Here is a 10000-nt window from a genome sequence, read left to right on the forward strand (position 1 = left end):
AAAATTTTCATCGCTCCAAAAGTGATTTCGTTTCACTTTTCAACATTTACAAGGTCCATAAATCATGTTTTGAGACGATATGGAAAAAAAAAATTTTTTGCCCGTCTCGACCAACTCGACCGATGGTGACCACAGCAGGGTGCTCCATACAATTTTCCTTATGTGGAATTTTCAGTGTAAAATAAGGTTTCTCCAATCGATCGCGGGTTTCACTTTTCATCATTTGCTAGGTCTAACTATGATGTTTTGAGTGGTCCCGCAAAATTTTTTCTTGGACCGGGCCTTCCTTCCCGGCCCTGTCGGTGTGCTCTGCAGTAGGGTGCTCCATACAAATTTTGCTTATGTTGAATTTTTCAGTGTAAAATAAGGTTTCTCCAATCGATCGCGGGTTTCACTTTTCATCATTTGCTAGGTCTAACTATGATGTTTTGAGTGGTCCCGCAAAAATTTTTTCTTGGACCGGGCCTTCCTTCCCGGCCCTGTCGGTGTGCTCTGCAGTAGGGTGCTCCATACAAATTTTCCTTATGTGGAATTTTTCAGTGTAAAATAAGGTTTCTCCAATCGATCGCGGGTTTCACTTTTCATCATTTGCTAGGTCTAACTATGATGTTTTGAGTGGTCCCCGCAAAAATTTTTTCTTGGACCGGGCCTTCCTTCCCGGCCCTGTCGGTGTGTTCTGCAGTAGGGTGCTCCATACAAATTTTCCTTATGTGGAATTTTTCAGTGTAAAATAAGGTTTCTCCAATCGATCGCGGGTTTCACTTTTCATCATTTGCTAGGTCTAACTATGATGTTTTGAGTGGTCCCGCAAAAATTTTTTCTTGGACCGGGCCTTCCTTCCCGGCCCTGTCGGTGTGCTCTGCAGTAGGGTGCTCCATACAAATTTTCCTTATGTGGAATTTTTCAGTGTAAAATAAGGTTTCTCCAATCGATCGCGGGTTTCACTTTTCATCATTTGCTAGGTCTAACTATGATGTTTTGAGTGGTCCCGCAAAAATTTTTTCTGGACCGGGCCTTCCTTCCCGGCCCTGTCGGTGTGCTCTGCAGTAGGGTGCTCCATACATATTTTCCTTATGTGGAATTTTTCAGTGTAAAATAAGGTTTCTCCAATCGATCGCGGGTTTCACTTTTCATCATTTGCTAGGTCTAACTATGATGTTTTGAGTGGTCCCGCAAAAATTTTTTCTTGGACCGGGCCTTCCTTCCCGGCCCTGTCGGTGTGTTCTGCAGTAGGGTGCTCCATACATATTTTCCTTATGTGGAATTTTTCAGTGTAAAATAAGGTTTCTCCAATCGATCGCGGGTTTCACTTTTCATCATTTGCTAGGTCTAACTATGATGTTTTGAGTGGTCCCGCAAAAATTTTTTCTTGGACCGGGCCTTCCTTCCCGGCCCTGTCGGTGTGCTCTGCAGTAGGGTGCTCCATACAAATTTTCCTTATGTGGAATTTTTCAGTGTAAAATAAGGTTTCTCCAATCGATCGCGGGTTTCACTTTTCATCATTTGCTAGGTCTAACTATGATGTTTTGAGTGGTCCCGCAAAAATTTTTTCTTGGACCGGGCCTTCCTTCCCGGCCCTGTCGGTGTGTTCTGCAGTAGGGTGCTCCATACAAATTTTCCTTATGTGGAATTTTTCAGTGTAAAATAAGGTTTCTCCAATCGATCGCGGGTTTCACTTTTCATCATTTGCTAGGTCTAACTATGATGTTTTGAGTGGTCCCGCAAAAATTTTTTCTTGGACCGGGCCTTCCTTCCCGGCCCTGTCGGTGTGCTCTGCAGTAGGGTGCTCCATACAAATTTTCCTTATGTGGAATTTTTCAGTGTAAAATAAGGTTTCTCCAATCGATCGCGGGTTTCACTTTTCATCATTTGCTAGGTCTAACTATGATGTTTTGAGTGGTCCCGCAAAAATTTTTTCTCTTAGCCAGTCAACCCTTTCGTCCATGTCGGTGTGTTCTGCAGTAGGGTGCTCCAACCAAGTTTTCCTAATGAAAGTTTTTCGTGGTTTCGTGTGAGTTAAAAACTCCGGAACTTGGCTTATTTTCACCATAATTTCCACATATGGTGACCAACTCAATAAACGTTTTGTGCGTATCCTATGGACAGTTTTTCGCGTTCAACTTGGTGAACTAGGGTTGTTTTCCCGAAGGGTAAAAAAATCTGGACTTAGCCAAATTTTGAAATCTCCAACCAATCTTGGCCTGTTAGATTATCTTGGTTGGGTTGCTATGGGCTGCTACGGCCTACTTGATAGGCAATGTTTCAACTCTTGGAAGCTTTCGTGGTTGTTTAGAACTGTCCATGGCCTTCTTGATAGAAATGGCTTATCGTGGCCATGGACTTAGCAACATTTTGAGATCCAATCTTGGCCTGTTAGATTATCTTGGTTGGGTTGCTATGGGCTGGTACGGCCTACTTGATAGGCAATGTTTCAACTCTTGGAAGCTTTCGTGGTTGCTAAGCACTGTTCGTGGCCTTCTTGATAGAAATGGCTTATGGTGGCCATGGACTTAGCCAAATTTTGAAATCTCCAACCAATCTTGGCCTGTTAGAGTATCTTGGTTGGGTTGCTATGGGCTGGTACGGCCTACTTGATAGGCAATGTTTCAACTCTTGGAAGCTTTCGTGGTTGCTAAGCACTGTTCGTGGCCTTCTTGATAGAAATGGCTTATGGTGGCCATGGACTTAGCAACATTTTGAAGTCTCCAACCAATCTTGGCCTGTTAGATTATCTTGGTTGGTTTGCTATGGGCTGGTACGGCCTACTTGATAGGCAATGTTTCAACTCTTGGAAGCTTTCGTGGTTGCTTAGGATAAGAATCCCGACGAGAAAGGTTTCCCGGACTTATAAAAATAACCGATTAGCCCCAAGGACACATCTTCCTTGAAAGGCTAATCATGCACCACACACCACACCACCCATAGGCTTGCAAGCAGCACTCTTGTCGAGTGCAGCAAGCCTATGCTCACATCAACTACCGTACACGTACCACCATAGGCTTGCAAGCAGCACTCTTGTCGAGTGCAGCAAGCCTATGCTCATCAACTACCATACGTACCACCACAGCCTTGCAAGCAGCACTCTTGTCGAGTGCAGCAAGCCTATACTCCACGAACTAACCACTTCACCACCAAGCATGGGTCGCCTGAGAGGATCGATGCGAACGCATCTCTACAACTCGCAGCTCCCAGCCTGTAGTCCCGTCGTTTGCGGGCGGTCGAAGGTGTCGAAACTAGTTGTATCCACGGTCGACGGGAGCACAGCCACCAGGGTTCCCTGTGATAAGGTACTTCCACGTGCAGCGTACACCCGCCCGTTGCGGCTCAGTCTAGTGCTATAGCGGGGATGAGACGGCAGTGTGCACGGGGCAGCACCGACGGATCTCAGAGGGTTGTTAAGCCCGCTAGCTTCCGATCACCTAATGGGTTTATGATGCGCTATCAGCTCGGATTGGATACGACCTTAGAGGCGTTCAGGCATAATCCAGCGGACGTAGCGTCATACCAAAGTCCGGTCGAACTAGTATTGAGCCAGTGGTCCGTACCTGTGGTTCCTCTCGTACTGCACAGGAATTCCGTTAAGATAGCAGCATACAGCACACACCAGTAGGGTAAAACTAACCTGTCTCACGACGGTCTAAACCCAGCTCACGTTCCCTTGAAAGGGTGAACAATCCTACGCTTGGTGAATTTTGCTTCACAATGATAGGAAGAGCCGACATCGAAGGATCAATAAGCCACGTCGCTATGAACGCTTGGCGGCCACAAGCCAGTTATCCCTGTGTGTTGCGAGCGAACCTCCGTAGTGAACGGACGTGTTGTGGATGAGCTCTTGTCGACGCGTGCGTGTGAGTGTATACTGTGAGTGCATACTGAGTAAGACAAAGTGTGCGAAAGAGACACCAAACGGCCACCGAGGACCTTGGTTCCACGTGTCCGGCCCCCGATCTCGGCCGCCGACCCCCCACCCAAATTTCACCCCCCCACCTATCAAGGGGGGGGAGTTTTTCGTGGGCAGGTTTTTGTTGAATATTAAGGCGAATTGTGAACCGATCCGGACGATTAAGGTGTCGTTGGATGCGTCTCGGTAAGACGCATCTTACAAAATTTTGTATGTGTGTGTGTGTGCGTTACACCGGAAGTGGCACTTGAAAAGCTGTGAGTTTTTGGTGGGGGACCGTTTTACCCCCCAAAAAGTGCGTTAGTGATCTTAAAAACACTTGAGGACTATAAGTGAGAATATCCCGCGTCGATAGAGTGGTCTAACATTTTTGTGCGACGAACCGTTGCGGAGTTATAGGCTTCCAAAGTTGGAGGTTTTGGCGATTTCCGGCGTCTTTCGTTCCCATACATTTTGTATGGGACAGCTGTTCGGTGGCGCGTTCTTGGCCGAGTACCGTGTGTCGTCGCGTGTGACGTCAGTGCAAAGTACCGGTTTGCGCCCGATCTGGCGTTGTCGCCGCGAGTGTGCTGAAGAACATAACGGTAAAGCCCGGTGCAAGCGCACCGAAAAGTGTAACTTTTTAGCAAAGTGCACGATTTAAGGCACTTTCCGTTTGCCGTGTGTTTCCGTGTGCGTGCGTGTGTGCGAGTGTTTGGAGTGAAAATCGGCCGTATCAGCCAGGCCACGCGTGCCAGGGCTTTGGTTTCAAGTGTCCGGCCCCCGATCCTGGCCGCCGACCCCCCTCCCAAATTTCACCCCCCCACCCCTTAAGGGGGGGGAGTTTTTCGTGGGCAGGTTTTTGTTGAATATTAAGGCGAATTGTGAACCGATCCGGACGATTAAGGTGTCGTTGGATGCGTCTCGGTAAGACGCATCTTACAAAATTTTGTATGTGTGTGTGTGTGCGTTACACCGGAAGTGGCACTTGAAAAACTGTGAGTTTTTGGTGGGGGACCGTTTTACCCCCCAAAAAGTGCGTTAGTGATCTTAAAAACACTTGAGGACTATAAGTGAGAATATCCCGCGTCGATAGAGTGGTCTAACATTTTTGTGCGACGAACCGTTGCGGAGTTATAGGCTTCCAAAGTTGGAGGTTTTGGCGATTTCCGGCGTCTTTCGTTCCCATACATTTTGTATGGGACAGCTGTTCGGTTGCGCGTTCTTGGCCGAGTACCGTGTGTTTCTGTGTGCGTGCGTGTGTGCGAGTGTTTGGAGTGAAAATCGGCCGTATCAGCCAGGTCACGCGTGCCAGGGCTTTGGCTTCAAGTGTCCGGCCCCCGATCCTGGCCGTCGACCTCCCTCCCAAATTTCACCCCCCCACCCCTTAAGGGGGGGGAGTTTTTCGTGGGCAGGTTTTTGTTGAATATTAAGGCGAATTGTGAACCGATCCGGACGATTAAGGTGTCGTTGGATGCGTCTCGGTAAGACGCATCTTACAAAATTTTGTATGTGTGTGTGTGTGCGTTACACCGGAAGTGGCACTTGAAAAACTGTGAGTTTTTGGTGGGGGACCGTTTTACCCCCCAAAAAGTGCGTTAGTGATCTTAAAAACACTTGAGGACTATAAGTGAGAATATCCCGCGTCGATAGAGTGGTCTAACATTTTTGTGCGACGAACCGTTGCGGAGTTATAGGCTTCCAAAGTTGGAGGTTTTGGCGATTTCCGGCGTCTTTCGTTCCCATACATTTTGTATGGGACAGCTGTTCGGTGGCGCGTTCTTGGCCGAGTACCGTGTGTTTCTGTGTGCGTGCGTGTGTGCGAGTGTTTGGAGTGAAAATCGGCCGTATCAGCCAGGCCACGCGTGCCAGGGCTTTGGCTTCAAGTGTCCGGCCCCCGATCCTGGCCGTCGACCCCCCTCCCAAATCTCACCCCCCCACCCCTTAAGGGGGGGGAGTTTTTCGTGGGCAGGTTTTTGTTGAATATTAAGGCGAATTGTGAACCGATCCGGACGATTAAGGTGTCGTTGGATGCGTCTCGGTAAGACGCATCTTACAAAATTTTGTATGTGTGTGTGTGTGCGTTACACCGGAAGTGGCACTTGAAAAACTGTGAGTTTTTGGTGGGGGACCGTTTTACCCCCCAAAAAGTGCGTTAGTGATCTTAAAAACACTTGAGGACTATAAGTGAGAATATCCCGCGTCGATAGAGTGGTCTAACATTTTTGTGCGACGAACCGTTGCGGAGTTATAGGCTTCCAAAGTTGGAGGTTTTGGCGATTTCCGGCGTCTTTCGTTCCCATACATTTTGTATGGGACAGCTGTTCGGTTGCGCGTTCTTGGCCGAGTACCGTGTGTTTCTGTGTGTGGGGAGTCAATCAACGCGCTACGTCGCCGCGAGTCGGGGAGAACACCTCCCCCGACTCCCCCCCCCCTCCACCCTCACCCGTAACAGTGAGAGGTGGAGATGTCGTCGACGGGGCGAACCCTCCGTTCCAGGACGGAGTCAACGGAGGAGAGGCCGGCGAAGCTCTCCACTATTCTGGAGCCGCGAGTGGCTCTTACACGAACATCTGTTCCGGGAGCGAAGCAGCAGTCCCCGGAAATGTCGGAGCTGAGACAGCTCCTCAATGAGACGTCGCTCACCAACGAGCAGCTGCGAGCGACGATCGTGGGTCTGCAACAGGAGATCCAGATGCTCCGGCAGCAGATGGAAACAAATGCTGTGCAGGCCCGGCAAGATTTGCAGCTGGCCCGAGAGGAAGCCCGGATGCGCGAGACGCTGGCTCGTGAAGACAACGAGCGCCTGCGCAACGAGCTGAGGGAGGAGCGAGCCAGCTTCCAAGAGCTCCTTGCACAGACGCTGGGCTATGGAGGCAGCCAGAAGCAGCAGCAGCAGTACCAGCAGCAGCAGCAACAACAGCAGCAGCAACGTCGTGAGCAGCAGCAGCAACAGCGACAGCAGGGAGCGGTGTCGGCAACGGCAGCTCCGCTTTCAGACCCGGAAGGCGGCTCTTGGGCTGAAGTGGTGCGTCGTAAGCCGGCCCGGCAACCGGGGAACAAGCCGCAGCAACAGCAGCAGCAGTGGCCGCAACTACCGCAACGGGCAGCGGTTCAGCGACAGCCGATCGCAGGACCGTCTAAGCAGCAGCCCCAGCAACATCAGGGACAACAGGCCCGGGGTAGCCAGCCTGGAGCACAACGAGGAGGTCGGCGTCAGCGGCAGCGAAAAACCAAGCCGGACGCTATTGAAATCGCCCCAGCTGAGGGACAAACCTGGACGGAGGTGTACCAGGCTGTCCGAACGGCTCCAGAAATGGAGAAACATGCTGAGGCCCTAGGCGTCGGGCGACGCACCACACGCTCCAGGCTTGTCATGGAGCTGAAGGAGAGCGCGGACGCTGCAGAAGTTCTGCAGTGCATCAAGCAGGTCTGCGCAAAGGCAGAACGGCCGGCCTCAGCTCGGCTGGTCACGCCTATGGTCGAAATCCGGTTGGACGCTGTCGACCCTTTAGCGAAGGAGACCGATGTGGCGATGGCGCTGACCAACCTGTGCCAATGCGAGGTGGAGGAGACATCGGTTCGCCTGCGACCTGCCTGGGACGGCACGAAAGTGGCGATAGTCCGCGTAACAGCCAGGGCTGCGGAGGGTCTGGTCGACAAGAGCGTCAAGATCAAATACACATCGTGTCTGATCCGGAAGGTGGCTCCTCTGCAGGCGCGTCAGCAACGGTGCTACAAGTGCCTCGAGATGGGGCACGTCCGAGCTGCGTGCAGGAGCGAAGTGGACCGCTCGACAAGCTGCATTCGCTGCGGGAAGCCGGATCACCAGGCGAAGAGCTGCACGGCGGAGGTGCGATGCGTCGTGTGCAGCGGCCCGCACCCGGTCGGGCATCCGACGTGCCGGCGCTAAAAGTGCTGCAAGTGAACCTCGGGCGAAGCCGGGCAGCCCAAGACCTCATGCTGCAGACGGCTCGCGAGTTAGGGGCTCAGGTGGTGCTCGCCTGCGAACTATATCGACCACCTCGGGATGATCCGCGGTGGGCCATCGATGCGGAACAGAGTGTGGCGATAATAGCAACAGGGGCGTACCCTATTCAACGGCTTTGGGGGAGCGTCGTCCCGGGACTCGTGGTGGCCACCATAGCGGGAGTAACGTTCGCCAGCTGCTACGTGCCACCCAGCAGCGGCATCGAAGACTTCGTAAGCTTCCTCGGTGCGGTGGAGGTGTCTCTGGTCGGACACGCAACATCAGTCCTGGCCGGGGACTTCAACGCCTGGAATGAGGAGTGGGGGAGTGCGCGCACCACCCGGAAGGGGCAGGAGCTCCTGAGCGTGGTGGAGCAGCTGGCGCTGCATACGCTGAACCGCGGCAACGTGCCCACGTTTAAGGGCAACGGGGTTGCGCGGGAAAGCGTTATCGACGTTTCTTTTGCCAGCCAAACTATTGCGCGACCGGACTCCTGGCGCGTGCTCGATCGCTTTTCCAGCAGCGACCATGCCTACGTCCAGTTCCAGGTGGGCGTCCCAGGACAACGTCCCACGCGACGAGGCAAGCAGCAGCAGCGAAGTCGAGACGGGACAGCCAGACACGCCGGGACCCGGTGGAAGACGACGCAATTCGATAACAAGTGCTTCGACACCGCCCTCACATGCGGCCACTTCGAGCAGGTCGCAACTCCGGAGGGGCTGATCGGCGGACTGACCCAGGCGTGCGATGAGATCATGGAGAGAGTACACGGGGCTACTTTCCATCGCAAGCCCCAGGTGTACTGGTGGTCTCCTGAGATCGAGCGCCTGAGGGAGGAATGCGGAGCAGCGGAGGCCGCCCATCGCAGGGCCCAACCTTCGGAGCGTGCGGTGACGTCGGCCAGGCTGCAGGGCTGTCGACGATTGCTGCAGGCCGCCATTCACAGCAGTAAGGAAGACAGTATGCAAGAGCTGATCGATGGGGTCGAAGCCGAGGTGTTCGGACTCGGTTACAAGGTTGTTCGAGCAAAACTACGTAACAGGGCACCACCGGAAACGGACCGAGCCGTACTAGGTCCGATCGTCGAAGCCTTGTTCCCGGACCATCCGGCATTTGAGTGGCCGGACATCGACGTGTGCAGTGAGGCTCTGAGACCGGTCACGAGCTCGGAAATTCTTTCGCTGGCCGAGCGGATGGCCACCTCCAAGGCGCCAGGGCTGGACGGCATCCCGAATGCCGCAGTGAAGGCGGCAATGCGGAAGCACCCGGAGGTCTTCGCCAAGGTGTACAATCAGCTGCTCGAGCGAGGGGAGTTTCCTGCGGCATGGAAGGAGGCACGCCTTGTGTTGGTCACGAAGCCAGGTAAGCCGCCGGGCGATCCGTCGTCGCACCGCCCGCTGCTAATGCTGGGAGCAGTCGCCAAGGGGTTCGAACGGCTGATCTTAGATCGGCTGAACGACCACTTGGAGGACAGCGATGCTCCTCGCCTGTCAGCAAGGCAGTACGGGTTCCGGCGCGGTCGCTCCACGCTTCAGGCCATCGAGCGGGTGATAGAGCGAGGACAACACGCGAGGACGTTTCACCGCACCAACCAGCGGGATCCTCGATGTCTGGTGGTGGCAGCACTGGACGTCAGGAACGCCTTTAATTCTGCCAGCTGGAAGGCGATCGCGGTTGCCCTGCAGAAGCTGATGGTCCCTGCAGCCCTCCAGAAAATATTGCGCAGCTACTTTTCTGAGAGGAGGCTGGTGTACGAGACCAGCGAGGGGCCAGTGCGTCGTACGGTCACGGCGGGCGTTCCACAGGGCTCAATCCTGGGCCCGACCCTGTGGAACGCGATGTACGACGGCGTGCTTCGGCTGGTGCTGCCTGAGGGCGCCGAAGTGATCGGCTTTGCGGATGACGTCGTGGTGCTGGCGAGCGGGACGACGCCGGAGGCAGCGACGGGACTGGCGGAGACGGCGGTAGCAATGATCAGCTCGTGGATGGCGCAACACCACCTGGAGCTTGCTCCGGCCAAGACCGAGCTGGTCATTGTGTCTACGATGAGACGAGACAACACCCGAGTCCCGGTGAGTATCAATGGCGTAGAGAAACTGCCGACCCGCACCTTGAAATATTTAGGAGTTGTCATCGAGGACCACCTGTCG

The sequence above is a fragment of the Anopheles marshallii genome, assembly GCF_943734725.1.
Source record: "Anopheles marshallii chromosome X unlocalized genomic scaffold, idAnoMarsDA_429_01 X_unloc_33, whole genome shotgun sequence".
NCBI classification, from domain to species: domain Eukaryota; kingdom Metazoa; phylum Arthropoda; class Insecta; order Diptera; family Culicidae; genus Anopheles; species Anopheles marshallii.